This window comes from Carlito syrichta, unplaced genomic scaffold, assembly GCF_000164805.1.
Source record: "Carlito syrichta isolate Samal-C Ts95f unplaced genomic scaffold, Tarsius_syrichta-2.0.1 Scaffold302566, whole genome shotgun sequence".
Classification (NCBI taxonomy): domain Eukaryota; kingdom Metazoa; phylum Chordata; class Mammalia; order Primates; family Tarsiidae; genus Carlito; species Carlito syrichta.
In genome coordinates this window covers 225295-239127 of record NW_007246662.1, presented here as the reverse complement: position 1 = coordinate 239127, position 13833 = coordinate 225295, and positions in this window count along the sequence as shown.

Here is a 13833-nt window from a genome sequence, read left to right as displayed (position 1 = left end):
TGTAGCCACTATTAAAAGTTTTATAATATTTCTGCTTCTAAAAACAATATATATTCATTATGGAAAATGTGCAAATATACAAACTTCAAGGAAGGAATAATCTACAGAAGTTGAATATAAAACTGAGTATTCTCATGTTTTATACTGAAAGTTCTGTCACACATACTTGACCAAGTCACTGTTATTAACACAATCCAACCTCCAATGTGTCCCAAGTACATGACATACATTCCATGATTGGTCCCATGGCAGTAATACAGAAGAAGGGCTAATTCTCACCACACAGAGCTCACTGAGAGGCAGAGGGCGTAAGCGAATTCCCCAGAGTCAGACAGGTGCATAAAAGGGCCCTGGGACTGGAGAACATGCCCCAGGACCACCATGATGCGCTAACATTTCAGGGTTGCAATTCCTAGTAACAGTTAAAAGACATCCCCTAATTATATTGTTGTAGGCCTTTTAAGTAACACTTTTAGAAGAAATAAACGAATACACAAAATTCAAAACTCAGAGTGTACAGTTTAAGTAGTTTTTCTGAATAACTCACTCTGCAGATGCCCACAGACACAAGTAGGAGAAACAAGGCACAAGATGAGTACCAGCACCCAAGTACCCTGCCTACATCCCACTCCCCAGTCATAATGCCCTCCCCAAGGAGATCATGATTCTGGATTCTTAAAAACTGATTTTGCCTGGAGGAAATGCATGTAAATGAAGCCACCAAGTATGTACTCTTTTATGTCTGACTTCTCTTATTCAATATCATGTGTAAGATTCAACAGCATTTACAACATTATTTGTGGTTGGTGGTTTGTTCATTCGTGTGCTGTGTAGTATCCGGTTATAGAAACGGGATGGATTTATTTTATTTATTTTGTTTTTCATGACAACTTGTTTTCTATTTTTGGCTATTAAAAATAGCATCCTAAGTGGTAGAAACACTTAAAGACCACACTTCTTCATCACTATACAATGCAACCATGTAACCAAAAACTATTTGTACTCCCTAAAGATATTGAAATAAAGAAAAAAATGATTAATTAATTAAAATTTTAAAATCTTTTTTAAAATAGCACCCCAGGATTCTTATTTTAGTCGAAATGCATAATTTAATTATAAGAGATATTTAGTAAACCTTTATATCCACTAATGGAATAAAACCCAAATGACAATAGCTTTTTTAGGTACATAGATATCTTATGATGAAGCTGATTTCCTGAATTGTTATTGGTCTGTTCAATTTCTTCTTGTTTCAACCTTGGGAAGTTGTGTGATGTCAGGAAGTGCTCCATTTCCTTTATGTCTTTTTGCTTATTTGCATACTATTTTTTGTAGTAATCGTTGATAATCTTTTGGATTTTTTCAGTCTGTTGTGACTTCAACTTTTGTGTTTCTAATTGTATTTATCTGGCTAGGGAACTGTCAATCTTTCAAAGAATCAACTTTTGGTCTTGTTGATCCATTCTATGATATTTTTGTTTTCTATGTCCTGTAACTCTGATTTTTATCTTGGTGATCTGAATTCTTCTGCTGAGGTTAGGATTTAGGTGACCTTGCCTTTCCAGCTCCTTAAGATGTGATGTTAGACTGTTTACTTGTGGTCTTTCCATTTTCTTGATTTGTGCATGCATTGCTATGATTTTTCCTTTTAACACTACTTTGATGGAAATCCAAAGCTTCTGAGAAGATGTGCCTTTGTTTTCATTTGTTTTCAGGAATCTTTTTATTTCTGTCTTGATTTCCATATTGACCAAGAAGTTGTTCAACAGCATGTTGTTTAGACTTCATGTATTTGTGTGTTTTGGAGGAATCTTGTTGGTGGTAATATTTTTATTCCACTGTGATCCGAGAAGATGCATGGTATTATTTCACTCTTTTGAAATTTGCTCATGCTTGATTTATGCCCGAAAATGTGATTGATCTTGGAATATGTTTCATGTGCTGATGAGTAGGAAGTGTATTCTGCAGTTATTAAGTGTTCTGCAGATGTCCATTAAGTCCATCTGATCAAGCATTGAGTTGAGGTTCCAGATATCCTTGTTGGTTTTTTTGCTTCAATAATCTATTTAAAGCTGCTGGTGGTGTATTTAGGTCTCCTACTATCATTGTTTGAGAGTCAATGTCCTCTTTTAGTTTACTTAGTAATTGTCTTATAAAACCTACTGCTTCTGTGTTGTGTGCATATATATTTAGGATGAATATCTATTGCTGGTAGATTGGGTCTTTTATCATTATGCAGTGTCCTTCCTTGCCCTTTTAAATTTTTGATCACTGAGGACTGCTTTGTTGGATATTAGAATAGCTACATCGGCTTTCTTTTGTTTTCCATTCATCTGAAAGGTTGTTTTCAAGCCTCCAATCTTGAGTCTATGTGTATCTTTTGCAATGAGATGAGTTTCCTGGAGGCAACAGATTGTTGAATCATGTTTTTTTAATCCAGTTTGTCACTCTGTGTCTCTTCAGTGACACATTTAGTCCATTGACATTTAAGTTATTTTTTTTTAATTGGAGTCTCACTCTGCCACCCAGGCTGGAGTTCAGTGGCACACTCATGGCCACTGCAGCCTCAACCTGCTGGACTCAGGTGATCCTTCTGCCTCAGCCTTCCAAGTAGCTGGCACTACTTTTTGCCTGGCTAATTTTTTAATTTATTGTCTCACCAAGTTGTCCAAGCTGGTCTTGAACCCCTGGGCTCAGGAAATCCTCTCACCTCAGCCTCTCAAAGTGCTGAGATTACAGGCTAAACCACCACACCCAGCTTTAGTTGATTATTAATATATAAGAGTATATTTCTGTCCTAGTACTTCTATGGGGTTGCTTTGTTTCCTTCTAACTTCTAACTTTTGCATTTATATATCTGTGTATTTTCATTTTTGTGAGTGCTCTATATGCTCTATTAAATGGAATACTACGCAGCCAAAAAAAAAAGAACAAAATCGTGAATTTCACAGCAACCTGGATAGAACTAGAATCTATAATACTGAATGATCTCTCACAGAAACAAAGATCTGAGTATCACATGTTCTCACTCATATAGTGGACCTTGAACATCTATCATAATACTATAAGAAAAGGATTGACAGTGGTGGGAAACTATCGGGGACACATAGGGAGGGGAAGGGAGGTGGGATTAACAGTAGTCAGTATCTGTCTGGGGATGGGGAGCCACCCCTTATCAACAAGGGTGCCTGAGCGATGCATATTTGTATACCTAACCCTTAACTGTATCCCACGATTTGAAAATAAAAAATATGTTTAAAAAAAAAAACTCTGTACTTTTGTGGTGTGCATGGTCATTCGTGTGTGTGTGTGTGTGTGTGTGTGTGTGTGTGTGTTCAACACCTTCCTAAATATTTCCTGAAGGGCTGGTCTGGAGGCAGCATATTCCCTTAGGGATTGGATATCTGGGAAGATTTTAATTCTCCATCTCCGATGAAGCTGAACTTGGCTGGGTAGAAAATTCTTGGTTGGAATTGCTTATCTTTAAGAACATTAAAAATTGAACTCCAGTTTCTTCTGGCTTGTAGTGTCTCTGCAAATAAGTCTGGAGAAATTCTGATGGGTTTACCTTGGTAGATAGTCTGGCCTTTCTCTTTTGCAACCTTTAGGAATTTTTCCTTCATGCTTACCTTTTGGAGGCAAATTATCATATGTTGTAATGATGTCTTCTCATGTAATATCTTGCAGGGGTTCTCTGAATCTCTTGCATTTGGATGGTCATCCCTCTAGCTAGATGGGGAAATTCTCTTGAATGATCTCATGGAGTATTTGTTTCATTATGGTGTTTTCCTTTTCTCTTTCTGCATCAGGGATACTAATCAGTTGAAGGTTTGGTTTTTTGAGCAAGTCACACAGCTCTTGGAAGTTTCTTCCTTCTTTTTGAAGTATTTTTCTATGTTTTTAAAAGTCTGTATTAATTCCATATTTTGGTCTTTGAGGTCTGAGATTCTTTCCTTTACTTAGTTGAGCCCATTCCCAATACTTGTTACTTTGTTATTGATTTCTTTATTTTTATTATTTCAGAATAGACTTTTTTTAGTTGACTGACTCCACTCTTACTTTCTGTGCATTTCTTTGAGTTTTGCTTCATGTTGCTCTTGATTCCTGTTGATTTGTGCCAGCCATTCTCTGATGTCTGTATCAACTGGACAGGTCTTTCTGGGAGGCTTCCATTGCTTGTACTCTGGTGGCTGCTTTTTCGTGCACTCTCTTTAAAATTCTGAGAGATGCTTGTTTTTGTCTTCCTCATTTGTCTGAGAATTCTCTTTACTCAAATAGGGAGATGAAGCGCCATCCGGTGTCAGGTTCTTGTAATTGCAGTTTTTTTCTTCACAACCAAACTGGATGCTAGATTCTCTGCCACTGCTGCATGTGATTGATGGCCAGAGACAAGGAAGAAGGGGCGAATCAACTCAACAAGACCCAGAGGTGCAAAGCAGAGTCACTGGCCCCCCTTCTCTCTCCCAGCATGATCTCAGCGCCTACACACACCTAGCTCATAGAAGGGGGATGGGGTACTCAGATTTCTATGCCTGTCTTTTTGTTCTCTGTGTGTTCAAGGAGACCCCCCCTGCTGGTTGTGGAGAGTTTCACTCTTCCAAATGTGTTCAGAGTGCTCCTTTAATTAGCAGACTGGATCTCCACTTTCTGCCCTGTCTTGCAAGAGAAGCATCAGTCTGCTGCTCCACCAGTTGCCTGCAGTGGGCATGTCAGTCAGATTTTACTCCATAGATGGGCCTTCCCCACATGGGGTTCATTCCCTGTTCCCACCTGGCACCCACCACTGCATCCTGTGAAATTTTTCTCCCATGTGAAATATGTTTTGCATGCTGTTGGGAAGGGATAAACTGATTCAGAGTGTCTTATAATCACTCACCCTTCTCCTTCTCCAAACAGATCTTTCCTTTTTGTGCATGCCTGGTGCAAAGCAGTTGATGCAGGGTGGGGGATGAGACAACTGGAATTCTGTGCCTGCTGCAGCTTTCTGGAGTCTGTGCATGCAGAGAGACCTTTGCTGTGTTCACAATGTTTAACCTGACCAAAAGTGCTCTGGATAACTCCATTTAACAACAGTGGAATCCTTACTCTCTGTCTCGCTAGGTGAGAGCAGCACCAATCTACTCCCAGGTGGCCATCTTTTTTTTTTTTTTTTGAGTTGGAGTCTCACTCTGTCCCCCAGACTGGAGTGCAGCGGCCGCTCCGGCCACTGCAGCCTCGACCTGGTGGGTTCCGGCGATCCTTCCACCTCAGCCTTCCGAGTAGCCGGAATTACACGCATGCGCTACCACGCCCGGCTGATTTTTTGATTTTATTGTAGAGATGAGGTCTCGCCTGCCCAGGCAGGTGTCGAACCCGCGGGCTCAGGCAATCCACTCACCTCAGCCTCCCAAAAGTGCGGGATTACAGGCTGAGCCACCGAGCCTGGCGAGGTGGCCATCTTGGCTCCTATTCCTTGACGTTTTAAAAAAAATTGGGTTTTCTTCCTCTTTTGTATTGATTTGTAGGAATTCTATGTTTTGTATATGAATCTTCCATAGATGCGTGTATTATAACTATTACCCTCCTTCTGTGGGTTGCTTTATACAATATTAATTTTATTTTTATTTTTAATAAATTTTAATTGTAATGAAGTTCAATTTATCATGTTTTCCTTTATGGTTAGCATTTTTGTTCTCTTTGTAAGAAATATTGCTTATCAATCATTATATGGCAGCGGTTCCCAACATTTTTGACATAGGGTCTGGTTTCATGGAAGACAATTTTTCCAATGGGCAGGTGGATATCATCCGGCATTAGATTCCCATAGGGAGCATGCATCCTGGATTGCCCACAAGTGCAGTTCACAATAAAGTGGACACTCCTTTGAGAATCTAATGCCACCAGTAATCTGACAGAAGGCAGAGGCTCATCTGCTCACCTGTGGCTCACCTCTTACTGTGTAGCTTGGTTCCCAGGACCAGTATGGTCTGTGGCCCAGGAGGTTGGGGAGCCTGTTATAAGGCATTCTATATTTTCTTTTAAGAAATTATGGTTTTATATTTTAACCTACAACCCATCTGAAATGGATTTTTTGTATATGATGTAATGTAGGGGTCAATGTTCACTTTTTCCGTATGATTGTGCAGTAGAGTCAGAATTATCTATTGATAGCACAGTTTTTTCCAACTCTATGTGGGGTTGACCTTGACATAAATCCAATATCCACACAAAGGTATTAATCTTTATCCATACTCTGCTTTCTATTCCGTTTGTGTTTGACAATTTTGCACTGATACCATACCATCTAAGTTTTTTTAGTTTTCAAATAAACCAAATTTTCTGTTAATAATGTGTTTTGTCTATTTTCCTTGTATATCTCTGCTTTGTAGGGTTTATTTTGTCAACTAGAATTTTAATCTAAAAATTTAATTAACATGTAATTTATCCACTGGAATTTATAATTAAAAAGTAGATTTGCAGCAATTTTGATAAGTGTACTAAATCATACTAATAGTGTAACATGTTCTCCCTACCTCATCCCTGTACACAAACTCAAGTTAAGTTGCCTTCTGAGAATGAATGACAGAAGGATATGGTCATGCATTGCTTAATGACAAGCACGATTATTTCACCTGTAAGGTCACCCATAGACTGAATATAAAGCTGTATAATATTTCATGAAATGGAACCCAAAAGAGAGCAGGAGTAGCTCATGTTTTCTATGTCTTCATGATTCAACCTTGGTAGGTTGTATGTGTCCATAAATGTATTCATTTTTTCTAGGTAGGAGGAGCAGCAGCTCCTGCTGTGGGGTAGGAAGTGAGCAGCCACATGAACTCCAGGCAGCTACATAAGCTGGCATCAGCATTAGCAAAGGCTGGTGGGCTCCTTGATATAAACCCTATGGATGTCCTCCTCCTCTCCTTTTTCCTGTGGGGAGATGTCATAACCAAGGGTATTCTTCTTGGCTCCAAGCAGTGTCTGTCTGAGTGATGGGGTGACACAGGTAAAATTCCTCTTGTACTTTTTTCTATGTGACCATTCTTGGTTTTTGTGCTTCACTGGGTTGCTGCAGCTTCCTAATTGTACTCTAGGAGTCATTCCTAGTCTGCCATCTTGCCAACATCCAAAGATGGGAAGATTTGAACATCACTGCAGATAATAATTGTGAAGGATTAAACAGCAAAAATACTTAGACAATATGTTAATAATAATTGAAGAAAAAACTGATAGTTTATGATTGGCATATACAAGGAACAAACTCATTTTGAAAATTGACAAATAAAGGAAGAATTAGGTGTTTATCCAGCCTTTTCCATGTGAAATCTGGGTATACCCAAAAGCTGATTAGATAATGTGTTGCTTTGTGTAAATATTATCAAGAACAAATAATAAGGGATGTTAAATTTGATATCACTATTCAGCAACCATTAATGAATAAAGAGATATAGGCATTGATCAGCCACTTCTGCTAACCTCAAATATGAAAAATAACTAGATATTATTAATAAGCCACTTTGGATGGAAGAGCAGAGCACCAACTAGTAGCAGTCTTGTCGGGAAAATATGAAACTGATCAATCTTTTAGGTCCACCTAACAACTTGTAGGAAATATAAAAGACAGAAAAAGATGTTAAATGATCCCAAGGATGAAATCAGAGGTGGGAAAAGCAGACAGTGAAAAATACTAAGAAAAAAATCTAGTTGGTTGAACAAATGTCTTTAGCGTAAAAGAATAAGGGGAAATAGAAGGGAACACATAGATTAAAAAAGACTGCATGTGAGAGGAATGTCAGATAATCACTATCGGTGGACTTTATTTTATCCTGACTTAGAATACAAAAAAGTAATTTAAATTAAATATTAAAAACTAATTTAGTGAATATGTTACGTATTTCTACCATATAATAAAACAGCAACAATAGAAAAATGGATGCTTAAAGACAATCGCATTTCTATACACCAATAATAAGCAAACAGAAACCCAAATAAAAAGCACAATTCCATTCACAATAGCTACAAAATAAAATGAAATACCTTGACATCTTCATAACCAGAGATGTGAAAGACCTTTACAATGAAAACTACAAAACACTGCTCAAAGAAATCTAAGATGACACAAACAAGTGGAAAAATATTCCATGCTCATGGATTGGAAGAATCAACATTGTTGAGATGTCCATTCTACCTAAGCCAGTCTACAGATTTAACACAATACCCAACAAAATTACCAGCAACATTCTTCTCAGACCTAGAAACAACAATACAGGAATTCATACGGAAGCATAAATGACCACAAATAGCCAAATCAATCCTCAGCAAAAAAAAAGAAACAGGAGGTATTATACCCAGACTTTAAACTTTATTATAAAACTACAATAATCAAAAAAGCCTGGTACTGGCACAAGAACAGGCATATAGACTAATGGAATAGAATTGAGATTCCAGAGGCAAAACCTCAATTTCTCAACCAACTCATCTTCAACAAAGCCTCCACCACAACCACTGGGGAGACAAGAACCTATTTAGTAAATAGTGCTGGGAAAACTAGCTGACCACATACAGAAGATTGAAACAGGACCCCTACATATCCCCATACAAAAAATCAACTCTAAATGGATCAGAGACCTAAACATAAAACCTCAAACTATAAGAACCTTAGAAAATGCCCAAGTGCCCATGCCATAAGAGATAAGATAAACAAGTGGGACTTTATCACACTGACAAGCTTCTGCAAAGCCAAAGAAACCATCAAGAGAGCAGGGAGATAGTCCACAGACTGGGAAAAAATATTTGCCAACTGTAAGTCTGACAAAGGCCTAACATTTAGAATCTACAAAGAACTCAAACGTGCTGAAAAGAAAAAAACAGGCAGACAGTTATCGAAAGAAGACATACGAGCAGCCAACAAATACATGGAAAAATGGTTGGCCTCACTAGTTGTCACAGAAATACAAATTAAAACTATACTGAGATACCACCTAATGCCAGTCAGAATGGCCATCATCAATAACTCAAAAAATAACATGCTGGAGAGGATGTGGTGAAAAGAGAACACTCCTGCACTGTTGGTGGGAGTGTAAACCAGTACAGTCTCTGTGGAAAACAGTGTGGCAATTCCTAAAAGTTCTATAAATCAACCTTCCATATGACCCTGCAATCCCCCTACTGGGAACATACTCAGAAGAACTCAAATCACGCTATACAAAAGATACCTGTACTTGTATGTTTACCATTGCATTGTTCACAATAGCAAGAACATGGAACCAACCGTGCTGCCCATCAAAAGAGGACTGGATTTTTAAAATGTGGTACATATACACAATGGAATATTACGCAGTTGTAAAAAAGAACAAAATCATGAACTTCGCAGCAACCTGGATGGACTTAAAGTCTATAATACTGAGTGATCTTTCACAGAAACATAGAACTGAGTATCACATGTTCTCACTCATACGTGGTCCTTGGACAACTATCATAATATTATAAGAAAAGGATTGACAGGAGCTGTGGGAGGCGGAGGGCGAGGAGGTGGGATTGGCAGTAGTGGAAACTTGTCTGGGGAAGGGGAGCACACCTCATCAAAAGGGTACCTGCATAATGAATATTTGTATACATAACCCTGAATTATACCCCACAATTTTAAAATAAAAAATTTAAAAATTACAAAAAAAAGAAAAATGAATGTTTTCTCATGCCTCTTTAAGATCCTTGGAATGACAATAAAAAGGAAACATCCCGGCAGGGCTCGGTGGCTCAGCCTGTAATCCCAGCACTTTGGGAGGCCGAGGTGAGTGGATTGCCTGAGTCTGCGGTTTTGAGACCAGCCCAGGCAACTTGGTGAGACCTTGCTTCAACAATAAATCCAAAATTAGCAGGGCGTGGTAGCTTGCACCTGTAGTTCTGGCCACTTGGAAGGCTGAAGCAGAAGGATTACCAGAGCCCAGCAGGTCAACTCTGAGGTGCCATGAGCATGCAGCACTGCAGCCTGGGCAAAGGAGTGAGACTCCAACTCAAAAAATAAACAAATAAATAATAAATAGAAATAAGTAAAATTTTAAAAAAGGAAACATCCCAAATGATAATAATGGGAAAGTTCATCAGTAAATGAAAGACTTCAACAAAGCCTTGTATCTCACCACCCGGTAATAATATCTTCCCTTGCACTTCACTTCCACAGAGCCCTGTTTTCAAACAACAGAGTATTGTGGTTGACCTACTTGTCAGGAGCACAAGACCTTGCTCTTGGACACACACAATTTGGAAAGCATTTACTTATCTCCCCAACATGCAGGGGAGGGACCTTAGCTCTGCAGTATCCTTTTCCAAAAATTAATGGAAACTATATACCCAGGATTTTCAGCCCCAACTCATACATAAAGGCATGTTATCCACAACCTCTCCTCGATCCATGAGATACCAACAATACACCATCCTGTCTTTACCGCTTTACCCACACCCCTGCTGGGACAGGTGTGATTTTTTAAAACTGTGCCACAGGACCAAGAGTTGTAAACTAGAATAATGACTTGCAAGTAGCACATGAGTCTCCCATGGTACTACAATATCTTACCCCAGAGCTGTTCTGCGCACCAGACTGGTTGTGACTTACTTCAGTACTGACCACATGGTCCCCGATGAATACTTTGGTCTGCAGGGAGACCTACCTTAGCCATGATAGGGCTGGTCACACTATCCCCAAACCAAGATGATCTGCATCAGCTCTATCACCTGATGAGCCCTTTTTTTGTCCATGTCCTCAACTATGATGGGGAATCACTTGCTGTCACGACATCTCATTCTACTCACCTGCCAACCTCAGGGCCCTGGGTTCCCTCTGCAAAGAAAGTTTTAAGTCAACAAATGAAATGTTTCCATCTTTGAAGCCATGCACATGCTCTCTCATCTCCTCTGCACACATTCTAGGTCCTCATCTTTACTCTGGGAAGAGTAGTGGAGTGGGAGGCCCTGAGATCCTGGTGGGCAGATGGGCCCCTGGGGGTGGGGTCCTTGTTTGCCAGAGGAAAGGGCTAAAGAAAACCTAGATCTATGTTCAAAGGGAGACAACACAGGCTGCACTGGGACCATTTGACTTGGAAGCACGTGTGTTCCTAACTGGCACTGTCACCAAGTGTTCGTGAACTGTCTCCTTGGATATAGCACTGAGGTGTTTGATCCTGTTCTCTAAACTCCCTTCACTTGATTAGACAATTATTCCAGAATCTTAAAGAAATTCAATCAGCTATCAGAGAACAGAGTTAATTAATGTCTAGGGACAGAATTCCCAATAGACAAAGGCCATGAGAGCCCCCATGAGTGGTTACATAACGGCAGGTGCTGATTTCATCAGGTAGTTCCCCTGTCCAAGGCACATTCTCTATGAAGCAAATACTTGTACCCTAAGAAATTTCTTGACATTAACTTATAACTTAGCCATACTGATTTGAGAATATGAATACCTGGTACACCTGAATGCAATATGAAAATAAGGAAATTTGCTTAACTTCTCCGTGTTAATTGAACTTGGTCTTGAAGATCATTTTCAGATCTAAAATATTTCCTTATTCTATTATAAAAGTCTAAAACCCTTGCGAGAAGATGTACCAGTTTCAATCTCAGGTTCACGCTTTTTTAAAGTGTGTTTTAAAGCTCATACTTCAAAGATGGTCATGATAATGCCAATATTTAATAGTAAATATTGACATGTTAGCCATTATTAAATTGTTATGGATTTTTCAGGGTGGTGTAGATCCATTTTTGGTAAATGTATTATTCACTACAAAACAGTCTATGTTCAATTACTTAATAAAGGGATTCTCAAAAGAAGGGGGAAAAGGAACTGCATATTTTGAACCAGCCAATTGTGAGAACTAATAATAAAAATATGCTCGTTAACACATTGCCATCTTCCCTGGGAGACCACAGGAACAGCATCTTAGTTCTGTAGAATAAAACATTTATAAGAGAACATGTCTGGGCTTGAAAAACAGTGCCTTGTGAGAAAGCAGTGATGAAAACAGAATCAAGGTACAGATGGTGGGCTGCTACCAAATTTACTGGTCACAGCTATAAGATATCTGTATCTCCAAGTAAGGACAAGCTCCTACTGTAATAATCATCTCTAATGGATTCTGAGTTAGAGACACTCCATGAGTGTCTGGTCAAATAAGTCTGTTCAAATAAAACATGTCAAAAAATTGTTGCATGTATAGTCCCATATTATAGTCCTCCCATAAAACAGGTATCCTGTGGACAACGTATCTTATTTTTCATATAATGGTTTAGACATCATGGATAAACTAAGTTCTGAGTTCTCAAAGTTTGATGGAAGTTATTCTTATATACTCTACTTTGAGTGTCCACAAGCATAGTGCCTTGTGTTCTTTTCTGCTCGTTTTTGCATTCCTGGCTGGTCAATGTTCTCCACAAACCAGTGGCTAGCAAGTGTCACTGACTTAACACATGAGGTCATAAATGAATCTCATTTCTCAAAGTGTATAAGCTGAGATAAGACTGTGCCCTTATTTTAGACTCATAACTCAGTATGAGTTGTTTGTTTAAAGAAAGAAGATAAAAGAATAAGGAAGGCATATATTCTTTTCTTTAACAGTGAGATTTGCCCAATTTCAGCCACCTCACTTTAAAATGTGTGCTTAAACTGGAAGTTGTCAAGAGGAAGAATTTAGAAGAAATCATCACCACTGCTAGATTAATAAAGAATGACTTAGTGGTCCTCAAAACTCAAAGACAGACATTTACCCAGAGACACTGGAATGGTACAGTCAAAACCACCTAGCTTGAGTCATGATGGCTGAGTTCTAATGTTGATCATGGCAATAATTAGTTTATTACAATGGTTATAATCAAGATATTGTCACCATCACTAAACCTCACAATTGTAGCTGCCCTGCACATTTCAAAGAGCTCACTTGAACTCTTAGGAAATATCATTGCAAACTTGGGCAAACAGTTACTCAATTAAAGCTATTGTTTTAAAATTAAATGACATTTATCCGCCACATATTCATTATATGAATCGTGATTTAGAAAACATCGAGCAATTTGCCTCAATGGGCCCCATTTTTGTTGCATAGGCCAACAATGACATCTTTTTAACACCCCCAATTCTAAAGTTTTCTTATTCAATAGTGAAATTATAGAAGCCAAAGTACAAACAAAAATTATATAAAATATTATGTTTATTAGAAGCATTTACTAGATTTAATGTCATGAAACTTTCTTTCAAGTGCCAAAGCATGTCATAGAGTGAGAAAAATGAGTTCTTTTTTTTTTTAATTTTAATTTTTATTATAAAGATGTGGGGTACATTTCAGGTTTAGGTATACAAACATTGATCATGCAGATACCCTTGTTGATGAGGTATGCCCCTACCTCCCCTAGCAGATTCCCTCAACTGCCAAACCTACCCCCCTCCCCTGACAATTTCCCACTACTATCAATTGCTTTCTTATAGCATTATAATTGTTCAAGGTCCACTTATGCATGAGAACATAGGGAACTCTTCTTTGTTTCTGTGATAAATCACTGAGTATTATCAACTCCAAATCCATCCAAGTTGTTGCAAAGTCCATATATTTGTCCTTCTTTATGGCTGCATAATATTCCATTGTGTATATGTACCACATTTTTTTTATCCAGTCCAGCTTCGATGAGCAACACGATTGGTTCCATGTTTTTGCTATTGTGGATAGAGCTGCAACAAACATACGTGTGCGGGTATCTTTTTTGTAGAATGATTTGAGTTTCTCCGGGTATATTCCCAAGAGGGGAATTGCTGGGTCATATAGAAGGTCAATTTCTAGTTCTTTCAGGAATTGTCACACTGTCTTCCAA